Here is a 17642-nt window from a genome sequence, read left to right on the forward strand (position 1 = left end):
TTTAAAGATTCCATAATGGGGGGGGGGGGGGGGTTGGCCCCTTGGGGGCCCCAAGGAGGGGCATGATGCCCATTTGAAAAAAAAGAGATTCTAACCTCCTAGGGATGCTACCTGCCAAGTTTGGTGAAAATCCATCAAGGGGTTTTCAAGAAGAAGATGAAAATTTAGGTCCCCATTTGGGCTTCGCCATCCCCCTCCCCAGGGCCCCAAAGGGGGTACCCTGGATCTGCCATGAACAATCTTGAAACTGCAGTCATCAATGTACAGTTTGACCTTGATTATCCGGCCATGTCGGGACCGGCGCTCATCCGAATAAGCGAATTGGCCAGATATGGGAGACACAATATAGCTGCCGTCCAAGCTGCCGTCCCAGTGCACTGGCAGCTAGGCAGGTAGCGTACCCCGCAAAGGTGGTGTAATCTATGCTAGCCTGCGCAAAATTGTAGTCCCTTCTTCACAAAAATAAAGTATATGTTAAAATCATACATGTTTTACCTCATTAGATATTGAGAAACCTATCATGCACATCATATGAAATTAGTGAAAAAGATCCATGAAAGTCACTGTTTTTTCTCAATTTTTGGATGAAAAAAAAGGTCTTTAACTGCGTGAACGCGTCCGGATAATAGAGATTTCCGGATAAAAGGAGGCCGGATTATCGAGGTCGAACTGTACTAGCTCATAGTAATAACTTGGCTCTATCACTTCTGGTTTTAGAGAAGAAGGTTTTTAAAAGAGTCCTTAATTTGGGGGGGGGGGGTACATATGCAAGGCTGCATACATGACAAGGAAAACTTTGAAGATACTATCTGAATTATCACTAATTTTCATTCAGTTTCTTTGTTTCCAAATATTGAAAATTGATAAAAATGGATATAATTATCTCTTTCTTTTTTTCATAGACTATAAACTCTTATATCGTGTATTTAAGGTCATACCGGTACTATACAATATTGTTAAAGACATGTTCATGTAAGTTGAAGACAACAGTTATTAGCAACTTACCAGTGAAGACTATGATATTTCCTGTGATTTGCTCATTGCTGCTATCTACATATGTGACCGTAACATCGTAAAACACATCTGCTTCTGGCAACGTCAAAGCAGTTAAACCGCTGAAAGCGGCAGATCCTGAAGTCTGGGTTGTTATAACTGTCCCATCGTTTACTGTAGTGATTGTGAAATCCACTATCGTTGGCTGCTGAGAGTTCCATCCTAACTGTATCTCTAGAGTAGAAGCGCTTGATGAGTATATGGACAAGACGAGACCACCTGTACAATTGACACACAAAAAAAAAAGGATATAAAAATGCAATACTGTAAATCACATTTCATCAAAGCAACACTTTGGGGTTGATGCTTTCATCATCAAATGTGCTAATTACCATACATGTACATCAAGAGCCTGTCCTGACAAAGTGTACTATGCATTTTTATAAGATATATTTACTTGATGCTCAATATTTCTACCTTCAGAACTTTTTTGTCTCTTTTTTCTTTTTTTGGCAAATCAAATCCTGTAAAATCTTTAACTAGCTTCTAGTTACTTTAATTCCCAATAAATGCATGCCTCAACTTGAAAATCGACACACGAGACCACTTCTTGTACAGTACCTGTTGCCCAACTGCAAACAAAAACCCATCAAACGACTTCACAGTTTCTGCTACACGACTTGCTGCATAAGAAATAGTAATTGCATCAAAGGCCCTGCTCAACAAGTCTGCCAGACTCTAGAAGCTGCTTACTACTCCCACTGCCTGTACAGCAGACTCCCATTATAACGAAGTCCTCCGGACCAACAGTTTTCTTTCGTTATACAGCTGTATATCTAAATTTTGTTATACAGTAGCAGGACAAATCAACGATTAAAAAAAGCGGAGAGGCGATAATGTTGTAGGCTCAATTTTTATTCTGTTGTAACCCTGTTCGTTATAACAGGAGTGCACTGCACTAAATTACATGTACATGTATAGTGCAACCTTGATGATGCAGCCCTGTGTTATCCAGACTACAATACCAGGTACTGTAGATGGGCTGAGGAAGGTGCCCAATAGATCTCATCTGTCTTGGATAACCAGTCTATTAAAAATGCATGCACTAACAAAAGAGAGAGGTGAAAAACATTAAAGAAGAGCATGGAGCTGATTAATTAGGCCACTACACACAGGAGATTTGTGGCATGCCATGGTCACCGGCCCCTACATCTCATCCTAGGATCTAGGATACTGCATCTAAAGAGAGAAAGAGATAGTCCAGCAACTACCTGTTTAAAGGGATCGTATAATTTTGGTTGAGACCTAATTTCAGGTTTCTAACATTTTTTGGTGAGATAATGAGAAACCTCTTATGAAATATGCAAGAACATGTCTAAATTCTATGACGAATTCACAACGTTTATTTGATGAAAATTGGTTTTGAAATGGCCGAGATATCCAAAAAAGAGCGGTTCTAATAAAGTGTGAGACCCACACTTTATCACGATCGCTTTGTTTTACTTTATTTTTGAATGTCTCAGCCATTCCAAACCCGATTTTCATCAAATAAACTTTGAATTCCTTCTAAAATGGTATGTTCTGTACTATTTCATAAATGTTTTCTTGGTATCTCGCAAAAAGTTATAAGTCCAATTCTCATCTCTACCAATACTGTACTATCCCTTTAAAAGCTTTGATGGCCTTGATTAAGAATGATAAATTGGAGAGCTACAATGTAGGATGACCGAATTTACAATTTTAAACACTTCAACAGTTGCATGTACCCTGGTAACAGTTATACCAGATGTTTGTGTTACTAGAATGAAGAGTTACGGTACGGTATGTTGGTATGTGATCAATGCTCCCTGGAAACTTGTGCAGTAAGAACAATAAAATTGATTTGTATATCATGTGGTTGATCATTAAAGGTGAATTCAAGTGCAGTTGAAAGTTTAGTCTGAAGATGGAGTGAAATTTTCTTAGCACAATGAAAATTTGAATAAAATATTGGATGAAAAATAAAAAGAATTACGACATTCTGAAGTTTCACCGATTTTTCAGGAAACAGTTTTTGAACATACCAGTCAATAAATATGCAAATTAGAGAAGTGGAGATGTTAGATCCCCTTACAACTTGCCATAGACTATAGTTTGTACATAAAATTTTGAAATCTCCAGTTTTTCACTCAAATGCAATAAGGTGGTCCGAAGCCATGTGATGTCATATTTAGGGCCTAACTGATCATTATAGGCCTATTCTGAAGTTAGTTTATGTTTTCTGACTTTTACACTTGAATAGAATGAAGAGAAACATTGAATTTCTTCAGCTATTTTTTTTTTTTGCACATGATCAATGGAAACGTGAGATGACATCAGTTCACTCATTTGCATATTCATATCAGTTGCACAAGAACTGTTCTGAAGAAATTTGTGAAACGATTTCATAACTTAAAGGGACTGTCTAGTACTGGTTGAGGTGGGGATTCATGTTTTTTACATTCCTAAGTGAGATGATGAGAAACCTCTTATGAAATATGAAAGAGCATGTAATTTTAAGAAGGATTCAACGTTTATTTGATGAAAATTGGTTTTCAAATGGCCGAGATATCCAAAAAAGTGATAATGATAAAAGACTGCAGGCCACGCCTTTTATTAGGATCTCCTTATTTTCATCTTGTTTTTGGTATCTCGGCCATTTCAAAACCGATTTTCATCAAATAAACTTTTGATACCGGTACCCCTTAGAATTGCATGCTCGTTGACATCTTATAGAGTGGTTTCTGAAAAGCTAAATCCTCACCTTGACCAGAACTGTAGGCCTACACACCCTTTAATTGTTAGACTTTACTCTTTTAATTTTAAATATCAGACAAACTTATAATTAAATACCTGGACTAGAAATTCCTCTTCGTTCTTATTGGAGGGTGTGAGCCTAACTTGGTAATGTAACTAGCCTGCTTGCATTAGTTGCAATCCTGCACGAGCATGTACCAACTTGCAAGCAAAGGGCTAGCCTAGGGTATGTGTGACAATACTGTCTTTGAATTTAAATTACACTGTACATGTATTATAATTGATAGTGACAATCAGACCGCTTTATACGTTGTACTTTAACTCTGCAGCGATAATTGTAGAGAGGAGTAAACCATGAAAATAACACCGCCACTGACAGGAGACATATTCAGATCGATCCCAACCAGTTCTCACTTGAAATTTAATAGATTGCATTATTGTCAGCCCGTCGTACGAAATTTTAACAGAGCTTCTCAATATTTCATGTAGATGCGTCTAACAACCACGACAACGTAGTCGAGGGTCTACGCAAGGTCGAGGGAGAGTTCCGAGAGTTCCCCCGTTTTGCAGCAAGAGAAGTGAGCTGCTGCCGTAGAGATATACCGAGTCATACTGAGTCTGTAGTCATTTGCTACGTGTACAAGTATCATTACTATTATGAGTAGTACTCATATGGCTGCTGCCCATTGAGAAATGTGGGGAACCTGGGAATTGAATGCCAGCTCCACCCTTCTTTTGTATGTCTACGGATTCCCTCGGCTGGATCGTCGCTCGGATAAACACTCGCTTGAACACGAGTTTACTTACCGTCGAGTGTTGAACAAATCTACACAGTCTATTCTTCTAATTTCTTATAGCGTCCCGTCGGGCCCGGCAGCGGACAACGTACCACACTTTCTTTTTCTAAATTAATGTGCTACGGCCTCGCGGCGACTTTTTAGCTTTGCTTAAAATTTTGCGTGCGTGTGGAAGTAAAGACGCAACCAGCTGGTGCAGGTGGAGCTGCCACCACAGGCTGTGCCATGTCGCAAATAGGAGGGGGATCAGGATGAGGAGGGGCGGTATTGAATCTTTAACTATAAAAAAAAAGAAAAAAAAAAGAAGAAAAAAAAAAGATGGGGTAGGGCCTATTAGTGGTGGGTCAATCCCATACATCGGCTCTTAAAATGCGTGATTTTCGTATCCAGAGATACAGTACAATTGTACAAAGTTTTTCAACTGGCTGTGTCACTGTATGGGAGTGAGAAACTGCGATTTAGGGAATGAGCGAGCAATCCCTGAGGAGCGGGGGAGGAAATGGGTGCTTTCCGGACCACCCCCCCCCCCCCCCCATGAGCGTCTTGACTTTGGGAATTGGAAATTGTGATATTTTGCGCAAATTTATGATACAATATTACCAGCATAATCTTATCACCGCCGGCGGAACGTTTTCAAAAGTCGGGGGGGGGGGGCACTTCCGGGTTTCATGAGGTAATAAGCAAAACAACTTCAGCGCAACTTCTGCTGCCACTTCCGGGTTTCTTCAGCTGATAAGCAAAACAAACAAACAAACAAACAAACAAATCTGCGCAAAAACAGAGCCTTACACTGCAAGGTTTCTATCTACATGTATTTCTTTCTAGTGCCACTTCCGCACTTCCGCTGTAAAAAAAAAAGTGTCTGTGTGTGTGGGGGGGGGGGGAGGGGCAAAGTGGTGACACCTTATTCCTTTGTATGGTGCACAAGAATTGCACCATTTTTCATTTAGAAAGGAGAATCGCTGTAAGAATATAACAGACATGTAGGAATTCTCTACCGCAAGATATTTATGAAGATGATAACTATTATCATGCCCAATATTGAATGCCAGCGTTGATTTGTTTGTTTGGTTGGTTGTTTTTGTTTTTCCGTTTTGATTGTCTGTCTCTTTGAATAACTCACAGAGTTCTGAACGGATTTGGGTGCAAATTTCAGGAAAGAAAATTGATAATGACACAAGAATTAGATTATAAAATGTAATAGTGCTCCATTCATCGTTTGGATCCAGGAATTCCATTTGCAGATGAAACAGAAACCCAGCTCTGATAAGTACTTCAAAATAGTTCTAAAATGTGAGTTAGTGATAGAAACAACCAATATGTAAACATTTGAATTGTATAATTGATGTTGTTAGGTATAGGCCTATTTGAACAGTAGGTATAATAAAAACATTTTCAGACTATACTGAATACAGTTATACGGTTTATTGAGAAAAATAGTGATATCTCTTATATAGACTTTATTGCAAAATTTTTACATCATGGAAGTTTTGTGATACAACTGACCTACACATATGCGTCAAAATGTGATATCGCGATTTAAGAATGGGCTATTTATGAAACAAGGACATCAATGTGATTCCAGATACTAAAGGTATTTTTTGTTGGTCGAGGAATCTATACCAAATTAATGCAGATGATAGCATGTGAATCAGAAGATGACTGGAAATGAGCTGATTGGAGCTAGAAGGTTGGTGCTCACCGAGCTCCCTTCAGTTCAATCTGTTTTTAAACGGTAATGTTATGTTTCATTTGAACATTCCAGATATTCTCTAATATGTTTTTGATATTCATTAACATGCATGGAATATTTCAGGATTAAGAATCTAGGGGCAGTACACTGCACACCTGAGAAGTATAAATCATTTCTTACTTTAATTAAGTATAACAGTTTTAACCCCGGAAAACAGTGGTAATTGTAAGTTTCACAAAATGAATGTTTATTTTCGCATGATCATAAGTAGTATCTACTTTTCATTTCTATGTATTTTTAATATTCTCCTGTTAACGGGTGTTGCGGAGTTTCCATGTATACACCGTCATCATTTTGACTAACACGAGACATAAATAACGGTTACAGTTCGTTTTCCGTACATAAAAGTTCGTATTTTTTTATATTTGATAAGAACATGAAATAGGGTTACTTATTCCGAAGGTTACATAGTCATTGCGAAGGACTGGTCCGGTTTTTTTTTTTCCTGTTTTTATCATTATTCCCAAAAAGGTTCGTTAATCCGAAAAGGATATAAGGTTCGTAATTCCGAAGGTTCTTTTGTACCCAGCCTTTTTCATTTTCAGATTAACTGACCTTATTTCATTTTCGAAGTAAACGAACCTTCGGAATAACGAACCTTATTTCATTTAGGAATAAACAAAACTTCGGAATAGCAAACTTTATTTCACTTTCGGATTAACGAACCTTTAAAGGAATAATAATCCTTCTTAATTACGCACCCCCCCCCCCCAGAATAATGATCGGATTAACGAATTACCCAAGTTCATTTTCGAGCTCGAACAAACATCAACGTACACGGAATCTGTGTGTCTTGGAATAACGAAGTTTCGGAATAACGAACATCATCCGCATTATCGAAGTGGGGGCAAACGGTACTCTCACTAAAACACACATTACCAACAAAATAATTGAAGAATTTCTTCATTGAGTAGATAGATACACATGATTAAATTGTCAAAAGTATTAACACGCATCATTCCATGCATCTTCCTTCAGTGAAGTCTAAATAAATTGTCTGTTGAAACTTTTATCAAAACCGTTACAGTTTAATGGTGTTTCATTCATATGTTTTCAAAGCTTATTTTTTGTGTTTATTCTAACCTTCTATACTATTGAATAGTGCACACTGTTCGCTAAAAAAACTTTGATAGCTGTCTAATCGATTAAATTGATTAATTGAATTGTCACAGTAAATGTGAAAGATTCATGGATGTTGCTCTTTGAAAGTGAGTGGTATCAGTATATTTACATATGTTTCAAGTGAGAATCTTTAGTTTGTTAATCAATGTACTACCGACGTGGATAGGCCTTATACAGATCGATTTATTTTAGCAAAGTACTCCGGAAGCTCATAGCTTCATTTTGAAAAGTAACGTGAAATCCAAGTATTGTGGCTGTTTCATTTGACATATTGTTTGAGCCGATGAACTTGTATTGGCCCTGTAGTATACGCCTAATTATAACTCTCAAGTCAGTCCCATTTGCATGGATTTGCTCCTAGTTACACATTTCCGAATTGAATTTCCAGGCTGAAGAAGAAGAAAAAAACAGAGAGAAAGTAAATCCATTATGCAGTAACAATATTCCTTCTGGCACAATCTCGAATCGCTGTTCCCATTGTGCAGAAACTGAGGATATTGCCGATGAATGACAGAGGATATCGCAAAACGTGCATAGATACAATGACAATTCAATGACAATGATACAAAAGAAACCAAATCTTCAATTGAAGAGCAACTAATTTTTCATGAGGAAATAGCCGAAGTCGCAAGTGGACATAAAAAACAAAACAAAACAAAACAAAACAAAACGGCTCCCAGCTTATCTCTGCGAATCCCTTTGAATAGGTAGTGAATAAAGAACGTTAAACAGTACGACCTATCCTAGTATTTTGATCTATATAACCATTGATGAGTTGGTATCTTCAAATTTTCGAATTCGTCGGGCATTCGTTGGCTCGATAGGCCTACGCTGTTAGTGTAAGGATACCAGTCGGCTCGCTTGGGCGACCAAGTATGTCCTCAACGTGTAGATACAAATGTACAATTCTGTGAGTGTGGTGAGCGCATCTTCCATTGCTCAGTTGCCGTGCTATTTCAACAATGATTCTGTTCCGCACTGGTTTTCTTGACATGTTTATAGATGTTGTAGATGCTTGTACGAAGTTCTATACAAATTCCAGCACAACTACTTCTTCTGTTTTCTGTCAGGCTCCTTTGAGCAAGACTGAATTATTTTATTTTTTTTTATTGTTGTGGTTCTTTATGCCATTCCAGTATAGTTCTGTTTATTGTTTTATGTGTCTCATAATGATAACATTTGTTTTGTATTTTTTTGTTGTTTGTTTGTTTGTTTTTGTTTGTTTGTTTGTTTGTTTGTTTGTTTGTTTGTTTGTTTGTTTTTTTTTTTTGGGGGGGGGGGGCTAAGTAATATGCTTTATCCTTTTGATTTAGTCTCCCCACCTTTGTTTTCATGACTCCAAGTGTTGCAACTGATATTATTAGTATACTTTTATGTTAATTGTATTGTTCCGATTATTCTTTTTATATAAAAGTGGACAAAATATTACTGTATATTAATAATTGTAATAATCATTGCAACTGAGCTATGTTTGTTTCAAACCTTTTTAACACAAAGTTGGAAATAAATTCAAATCAAATCAATCAAGAGTGGGCAATTAAGTTATGCTATTGAACATTAGATTACCGCAAGTTGTACCTATTACAATGCTGTTTGAAAAGCTGCCGTGGATTTTGAAGTCTTACCGAAATTTGTGGTGAATGATGACGAAGTTCCGCATCCGGTGAATATATCTGAAATGAAAGTGTAAAGGGTTTTTCATACATATTAGGACTGTTTCTTCATAAAGGGAATATATCTTTTTTTTTTTGGGGGGGGGAGTTAAAATTTCCTTCTTTTTTTGTTGGGGGAGGGGTGTTAGCATTAGTTATAAACTATGTTGTTCTATATTATCATGGACCCTAGGGTCCATGGTTTCATATATATATATATATATATATATATATATATATATATATACAAGGTTGTATATGGTATTCAACATCGGATATGTGCTAAACACAGTGTCCTTACATTTTGATACCACCCTCACGGCACTGGGTTTGATAACAATGTCTAGCATCATTACTATCATATAGGCCTACACTATTTTGTTTCATCATCTTCATACAGAATACCAATCTCAATTTAGTTATGAAACAACAGCAGTTCTATTCATATAACATAAAACACTGAATTATACTTTTAATCTATTAAATAGTAGTTTTTATAGTGTAAAAGCAATAGAATAGAATTTCTTTGACGAGTTTAGAAATTATAAGCTGGCTATATTATATAAATAATGGATTTTATGTTTCCACAGTGAGTAAAAAATATTTTGCGGATTTCTCATCTATATGAATCCGTCATCCTACCAAATTAAGTATATTGCATAATCAATAATGCCAATATTATATTAAGAAGACATCTCTTTGATAAGACCGCTAAACTACATTTGGAGCTTGCTCGTTAGCACATAAGCTACACAGCTGTGTCAATTCTGTTTTCTACCTTTTCCGATTTTTTGTTCTTAAAAAAAAAATAGAATACAGGGTTCTGTGATATTTTTAAAAAAAAGTTGTTGCAGTGTATATTGTCTTCAAAGAATGTCAAATATAAGACGAACCCATTCTATCTCGTACAGTTGTTGAAGTTAGCGGAATAAAATGAATGGTGTTATCTGCTTTGCAGCATCATAATTATGAAGGTAATGTATCCTCCATGTTGTCATCGTGATCATTACTGAATTGATGATTTGTTTATGATAATGAAAACATTTTCTCTGACAAAGCCATGGGGAGATATGGCTCAATGACTCATTTGCCTTTACAAAGAATAAAATGTGCGGCAATATCGAAATGTTCACAGACCATTATGAGGGTGTGGCACCGTCTCCTCAAATCGATACTTACCCGGTACCGTGCCGACACCTTGACCGAGGCAAGTCGCCAGGGTGAGGAAGATTACGACATGAGCGATCATTGCTTCTGACCGACGACATACCGTTCCGGAATCTCGCCTAAAGATGACTTATATCATCCGTGCTTTTAAGGAAGGTATTGGGAACAAGCGGGCGCATTTCCGTCCGACCAGCTTCTTTTTTGGATGTGACAGAAATCTGTCTTAACAGAGCAAATCTTGCTCGCGCCCCTTGAGTAACGGACAAGTATAGATCTATTCCAATCCGTAGTGTCCGGTCGGCATGATAAAAGAGAAACGATGAACTCAACTCAAGTCAACAGAAAAATTGACGTCAAAGACAAAGGTATATCCATAGGCAGGGAAAGAATATCAATTCTTCCAGGCGATTTGTTGTGTGATGGAAGATTCAATCCAAAATAAGACGGAGACACTGTAGGATACAAATATACGTTAGATGGCAATCTCCAAACGCCGGCAGGTGAAGCTCTTTAACTTACAAAACTCGAGAAAAGGGGATAAAGAGGTGGGGCTTGACATGTTTTGTCTTCTCGAACTACCAAAGTTTTCAACACTCTCCGTTATCCTCGACCAGTGTGGTGTATCCTCTCCAAAAGAGAAACCTCGGACCAGGGAGGTGTCTTGGACTGTGGTTCCTCCACTCGCATGGTCTGTGACTGACCAGACGGAGCAAGAATATCCCCCTTGTTGGATGAGGGGAGGAAGAGGGGGGGGGGGGTCTGTCTGATAGGTCTTTCAGACCGTTGAAGGGGAACGGACTCGCAGGTCGGGTGTAGTCTCCGAATATAGGACCTATACCTCCTGCGCTTACCGCACGGTTTCCAGCATCAATCTTTATTCACGTAACACTTAGGATTACATGAGCATACCTCACTTTTACACTCATAAATTTTTGTACATTACTTTACTTTAAAAAGGCATCTTGCGTCGGTTTGGGAGGAAAATTTAGATGTTCGAAATCACTTACGTTGCACCAAGTAACAGACTATGGACACCCTTCTTTTTATGTCTATGCAAACATTTTCTATTGATCAACTCACTCCCCTTTCATACATGCCTTTTGTGTAAACCTCTTGTTAGAATATGTTTGATACTTTTCGAAAACTGAAGCTAAGCTCGTGCTAAGGTTCTTTCATAATCATGATCATTATCAGTTGCCGCATAATGATCATGAATAACTTTCTCCCTGTTCTACCCAAGGGTTCACCTTTCCGTAGTCATTCACGTATTCGCGAGATACGGAAAGGGCGGGTGACAAAAGAAGCGATTATTTCTGCCACAAGTATGTTTGCTTTCATTGTGCGATGAAGTTGAACAGACGTTTGTCCGTTAGGACGCAACGTAACGGACAATACCGTTTAGATGCGGGAGGGGTGCAGTGGGTAGATAATAGAACTGTAAACATGAATTTTCTTACGCGCATATGGGTGTGGCTCACCTAGGGAAGAATAGCAGCTACCACATGCGTTGTTGGAGCGAAGTAACTGTCTTTTAGATATAATCATTGCTGAAAGGATGTGCATCGCAGTGAATCGACCTCGAAGTGATTGTCATTCAAAAGCTCATGTGAAATGTGAACGATAGCGGATTAGCAGATTCTGTCATGCGCAGTGTCTGTTTGATAAAGATGAGTTTTTATACACTCTCTTTACTGTCTCGGGGTATGGAATTCTCACCGGCAGCTAACTATCGGTGCAGCAAGAATTCAAACATAGTAAATACATATGTATATATGTATATAATTATGTGTGTGTATAACAATACATAAAAGAAGAGACACACAGAGAGAGGTATGTTTATGAAAACAATTCGATATATTTCTGTAATACAGGCCTACTATACAGCCATTAGAACCGTGTATAACAAATAAAAACGAAACGAAAAATATATATAATCATTATATGTAAAATGAAATAAAATTGAAAGGAAAAGTAATGTGATGGTTTCGAATGTCAACAGAAGGATGATGATCACGCAGGAGGGACATATTGAAAATGCCACTTTGTTTACTTCTGAAACTCTTTGTTAACACATATGCATAATACAGCTATTGTATATGTTTCGTGCAAACTGTATTTTCCATGCGCTCGATCATTATCAATGCTATAACCAATTCTATAATTCATTATTGTTTGCCAGCTGCCTTGTCACTTTACCAGTGCAATGTACAAACATATTACTATTGTACTTATATGTATGTACATATATGTAGGTGTATATGAATGGAGTTCTGTTTGTCTGAAATGTGTTAAGTTATAATTTATATAAATTGTGACAGCTATATACCAATAATAAAATCAATCATGTTTGTTGGAGATCGCAAAGCGTCTAAGAAATTGGTCTTTAAGCTCGAAGAGCCGCTTCAGAACGTTTTCGTCAATTACGAATATTCTGCATATTTCGACTGTTTGCGCCCAACCCTTGTCACCGTTCAGTATTTGGCATACAGATTATTGGGGGCACAAAAACAGGCCCCCTTCAGACGATCGTAGAAGACAAAAACTAAAGAACCTCATGCGTGTTTGCGCTGGACTCGGGTTCGTTTGCTAGAAGAGAGGATTTAAGGGATGGATAGCTTAGATCAGTTGAACTCTTCTTTTTATGGAGTATGGGGGAGGACAGGAAAGAGAGAATATGAGGGGAGGGGGTGCTTGAGAAAAGGACTGAAAAGGGGGAGGGGGAAACGGACAGATAATGAACGGTAGCACTACTATCCTAATACCAATGCGGCATTTTCGGAATAACTGCAAGGTCCTGGTGAAATCTTCGATAAGGGGAACGTAAACCCAAAGAGCAATGTGGATTGAGTGAAAGCAGCAATATTGGTAGAACACATCAGCGAAAGTTTGAGGAAAATCGGACAATCGATGCAAAAGTTATGATTTTTTAAATTTTGGTGTTGGAACCGCTGGATGAGGAGACTACTAGAGGTTATGACGTATGAGTGGACAACAATACAAAGAAAATATAAAGGAAATTCAACACAAATTCACTTTTCTAGCATTATGAAAGAGCACTTGACTAACCGCTTTCGGAAAGCAGGGGGAATAACTGCTACCCTTAACATATGTCAGTATCAAGTTGATGGAATTTGTAATTTTCATGAAAAAGTGAATTTTTGTGGAATTTTATTTATATTTTCTTTGTATTGTTGTCCGCTCATACGTCATAACCTCTAGTAGTCTCCTCATCCAGCGGTTCCAACACCAAAATTTAAAAAGAAATCATAACTTTTGCATCGATTGTCCGATTTTCTTCAAACTTTCACTGATGTGTTCTAATAATGTTGCTGCTTTCACTCAATTGACATTACCCTCTGGGTTTGCGTTCCCTTTAAGGGTGGATTCACTGTAATCTGATGCTAACATTTCCGTGGTGCAAAACACACTATTTTTTACGGGAAGAGCATGTCAAATCAGTCAATAAAGACATATTCAGTGTTTGGCTTTGTTTTAACGATTTTCATTGTCTGGGTTTTGTTGTTGTTGTTTCTATGTCATTTATTTTTCTTTATTTTTCTTTTGTTGTTGTTGTTGGAATTTTATTTTATGCATTTCGCTTTTACACAAGTAGTTGCCAACGCCCTAAAGATTTGTCAGCTTCTTCACTAGTTAGCATGACAGATAGCTCAGAGATTTCGTTCCCCCCCCCCCATAAAAGGAAGATTTTTAAGTCGTTTCCGAATAAGATGAGGGTATAGTGTTTCGCTATTTTCGCATGCTAATGATATGATAATCGTTGCTCTTTTGAACGAAAGTTGGATGAGGTAAAAGGGTGTGTCGTCCTAACAGCATTGTGGTTTTTTTTTCTTTCTTCATTGGGCCATGCATGTGGACAAACAAGGTACAGGTGATTCACCTGCTAATGGCTGTAACCCGTTGATTTTACTAACAGAACACAGAAATCCGGCAAAAAATGCTTAAAAACTTGACACCAATCACTTTTAAGCAAAAAGTAGAGAAGTTGAATTTTGTACCATGGTATTGCAGTTGCCATCTGACATGCGAAATGATAAATTCTTTGTCATGTCCACGCAGACGTTGATTAATCGAAAGAAAGTCAGACGGTCAAAATCTCATCGAACGTGGAATTTCAGATTTTCAACCGTTTTTTTTTTTTAATGAAAGACATAGCTGGACCAGAGAAGGAAATTGATGTCATATCATTACAGATTCTTGGGGACAACTCACAAACCAGAGTGGATCCAGGAATTCCTTAAAGAGGAAACGCCTTTACAAAATTAAGGGGAGGGGGTTCCCCATTGTTTCTTTTTATTTCCTGTGTTTTAACAAAAAAATAAGGGGCGCCCAGGTGCACCCCGCCTGGATCCGCCTCTGCAAACTGTCCTTGATTGTTAGTTTTCTGTCTTCTTGACGGGGAAAAAATGACAAAAGCTTGCATTCTTCGAGTCAGATTGATAATGTTGACCTTTTGGGGAAGAGGATGGTTGTAAATGGCAAATCATCAACCTAATCTATATTAAGAATTCAGAGGGGCGAAGGCTCAGGTTTGAGTTTCTTCAGTTTTTCTCCCTCTACAAATCTATATTCTATGACATTTTCATGATATGTGAGAACGACTTTGTATTACATTATAACGTTTTAATTTGTCGCCGTCAAACATACATATCGTTATGGAAACGTAAGATTTTTACAGCTCTACATGTCTCCTCTCATTTATCTTGTCAGGATAATTGATCATGCAAATATGATGGTTTTATGCAAGGAATTTATCTCAGGAACCAACATTATCAGATTCACCATACTTATTATTATTACTACTTCTTAAAAAAGATGTGTTCACATCTTTCCTATGTACCACCATATAAAATTGTTGTTTATAGTATACATAGTTTCCCTAAATATTGAAAATGGTCTCAGTCCAAAAGCTAATTAGATGAGGAGGATGGTGGTTTCGTTCCATCACAAATTCGATTTGATTTGATTTGATTTGATTTGATTTGATTTGATTTGATTTGATTTAGTCTCTGTATGGTATTGCTTTACAATTACACCAATTTTTAGCAATATCCTTGTAACAATGTATATGAACATGTATAGCATTTAACAGAAGGACCTATGGTTATTTTGTACAATTTCAGGCATTTTCGTTACAATCAGCACATCCACAATTTAATCACATGCGTTACATCTTAATTTCTATAAAGAACGATTGACAAGAATAAGCCCAAATAAGCTTTATTGATAGCTAAACTTTAGTATATCTCCTTTTGGGTGATGTTCATTACTTCGAAGGTTCGTTATTCGGAAAATGAAATATAGGATTCAGGAATCCAAACACTTATGGCAGATTTCCGAAAGTTCGTCATCAATGAAATAAGGTTCGATGTTCCGAAAATGAAAACAAGGTGCGTACTAAAGAATTTCGGAACTGCAAACCTTATTTCGTTTCCGATTAATGAACCTTCGGAACATAAACGAACCTCTTTTTATTTCCGAATTAACATGATTAAATAACCTGTGGATCTTCATTCCTTTTCGGATTAACTCATATTCGAAAAAAAAAACCACGAAACTGATTTAATTTTCGGATAAACTATCCTTCAAATCAACTAACCTTATTTTTTTTTTTTCATTGCATGCAACTGATTGACAAATTGCCCTACATCGACGTAAATAAGCACTGAATTGATCAGTGTTTTAGTAGTAGCCATGATAAAAAAAAAAAAAAAAAATCATGGGCGTACATACTCGAGCAGGATTCGAACCTACGACCTCCTGATCACCGGACAGGCGTCATCTCCACTAAACCACCGAGCTTTCGCCCGACAGCAAGTGTTGGTTCTAATCCTGTATGCAGCGGGTACTGCGTAATTATTCAAATTCATGAAATTCTTCCGTCGAGGTGTTTTTCATTGCAACTGATTGACATTAGCTGTATTCAGACGGAGGCTGTTTTGGTCGGAGTAACTTCGGAGGAAGGGTCGGAGGAAGCTTGGTCGGAGTAACTTCGGAGGATGGGTCGGAGTAGTGCCCGTCTGAACAAGGTCGTGGTAACTTCCTCCGATCGGAGGAACTTACCACGACCTCTTCCTCCGAACGAGATACATGTACTCCTGAGTTTTCTCAGGAGTATCTCGCTACCACGATTAGCCGGTCGGAGTAAATTGCCCGTGCGGACAAGCCCTCGGAGTATCTATGAACTTACATACCTTACGACCAAGGTAAAACTTCCTGGGTCAAATCGCAATGTTGACATTTTGCGAGTACACGTGCAATTCTAACCAAGTCGATCGCGACGAAGAAGCTAGCGCTCATGCAGAAATTTGCCGTGCCATAAATGTTTACTCCAACTAAAAATACGTCTGAACATGGCTAAATTGCCCTACATCGACGTAAATAAGCACTGAATTGATCAGTGTTTTAGTAGTAGCCATGATAAAAAATTTGCGATTTTGTACACAGCCAATGAATAGCTGTGTTCAGACGGAGGCAGTTTTGGTCGGAGTAACTTCGGAGGAAGGGTCGGAGTAGTGCCCGTCTGAACAAGGTTGTGGTAACTTCCTCCGATCGGAGGAACTTACCACGACCTCTTCCTCCGAACGAGATACATGTACTCCTGAGTTTTCTCAGGAGTATCTCGCTACCACGACTAGCCGGTTGGAGTAAATTGCCCGTGCGGACAAGCCCTCGGAGTATCTATGAACTTACATACCTTACGACCTAGGTAAAACTTCCTGGGTCAAATCGCAATGTTGACATTTTGCGACTATACGTGCGCATGTATAGTGCAATTCTAGCCTAGTTGATCGAGACGAAGAAGCCAGCAATCATGCAGGAATTTCCCTCAACAAGAATGGAGAAGACATAATGTCACAATATAAACATAATGCCATAATAAAAAAAAAAACAAAAAAACAAAAACAAAACAATCGCATGGTCGACGTGCGCGGCGCTACCACTTCCGGAAGTTACACCCACCCTCGCTCATAAATTGGTCGGAGTTTCTTCCTACGACCGTCGTGTGGACACAAGGGTCGTGGTAAGATATGCATTAATTTGAATTTTAATTGCCGTGCCATAAATGTTTACTCCGACTAGAAATACGTCAGAACATGACTATAATCACCCGCTTTATAAAATCCAGTGTGATGATTTTGCGTATGGTTATTATCATAATGAGCACAATAAAATGATTTTGTAATATCTCAGTTACAAAGGAATGAGATATGCTAAGCAATGTTTGCGTAATGGGCATGCGGCTAATATCATAATGTATTAACTATCTTACCTGTTTACAAATTTCAAGGAAAAATGATATCATATTTGTTGTATTTTATACGGTATATTTTCTTTTTAAATGTTCACTTAGAAATTCAAATT

The sequence above is a fragment of the Diadema setosum genome, chromosome 17, assembly GCF_964275005.1.
Source record: "Diadema setosum chromosome 17, eeDiaSeto1, whole genome shotgun sequence".
Taxonomy (NCBI): Eukaryota; Metazoa; Echinodermata; class Echinoidea; order Diadematoida; family Diadematidae; genus Diadema; species Diadema setosum.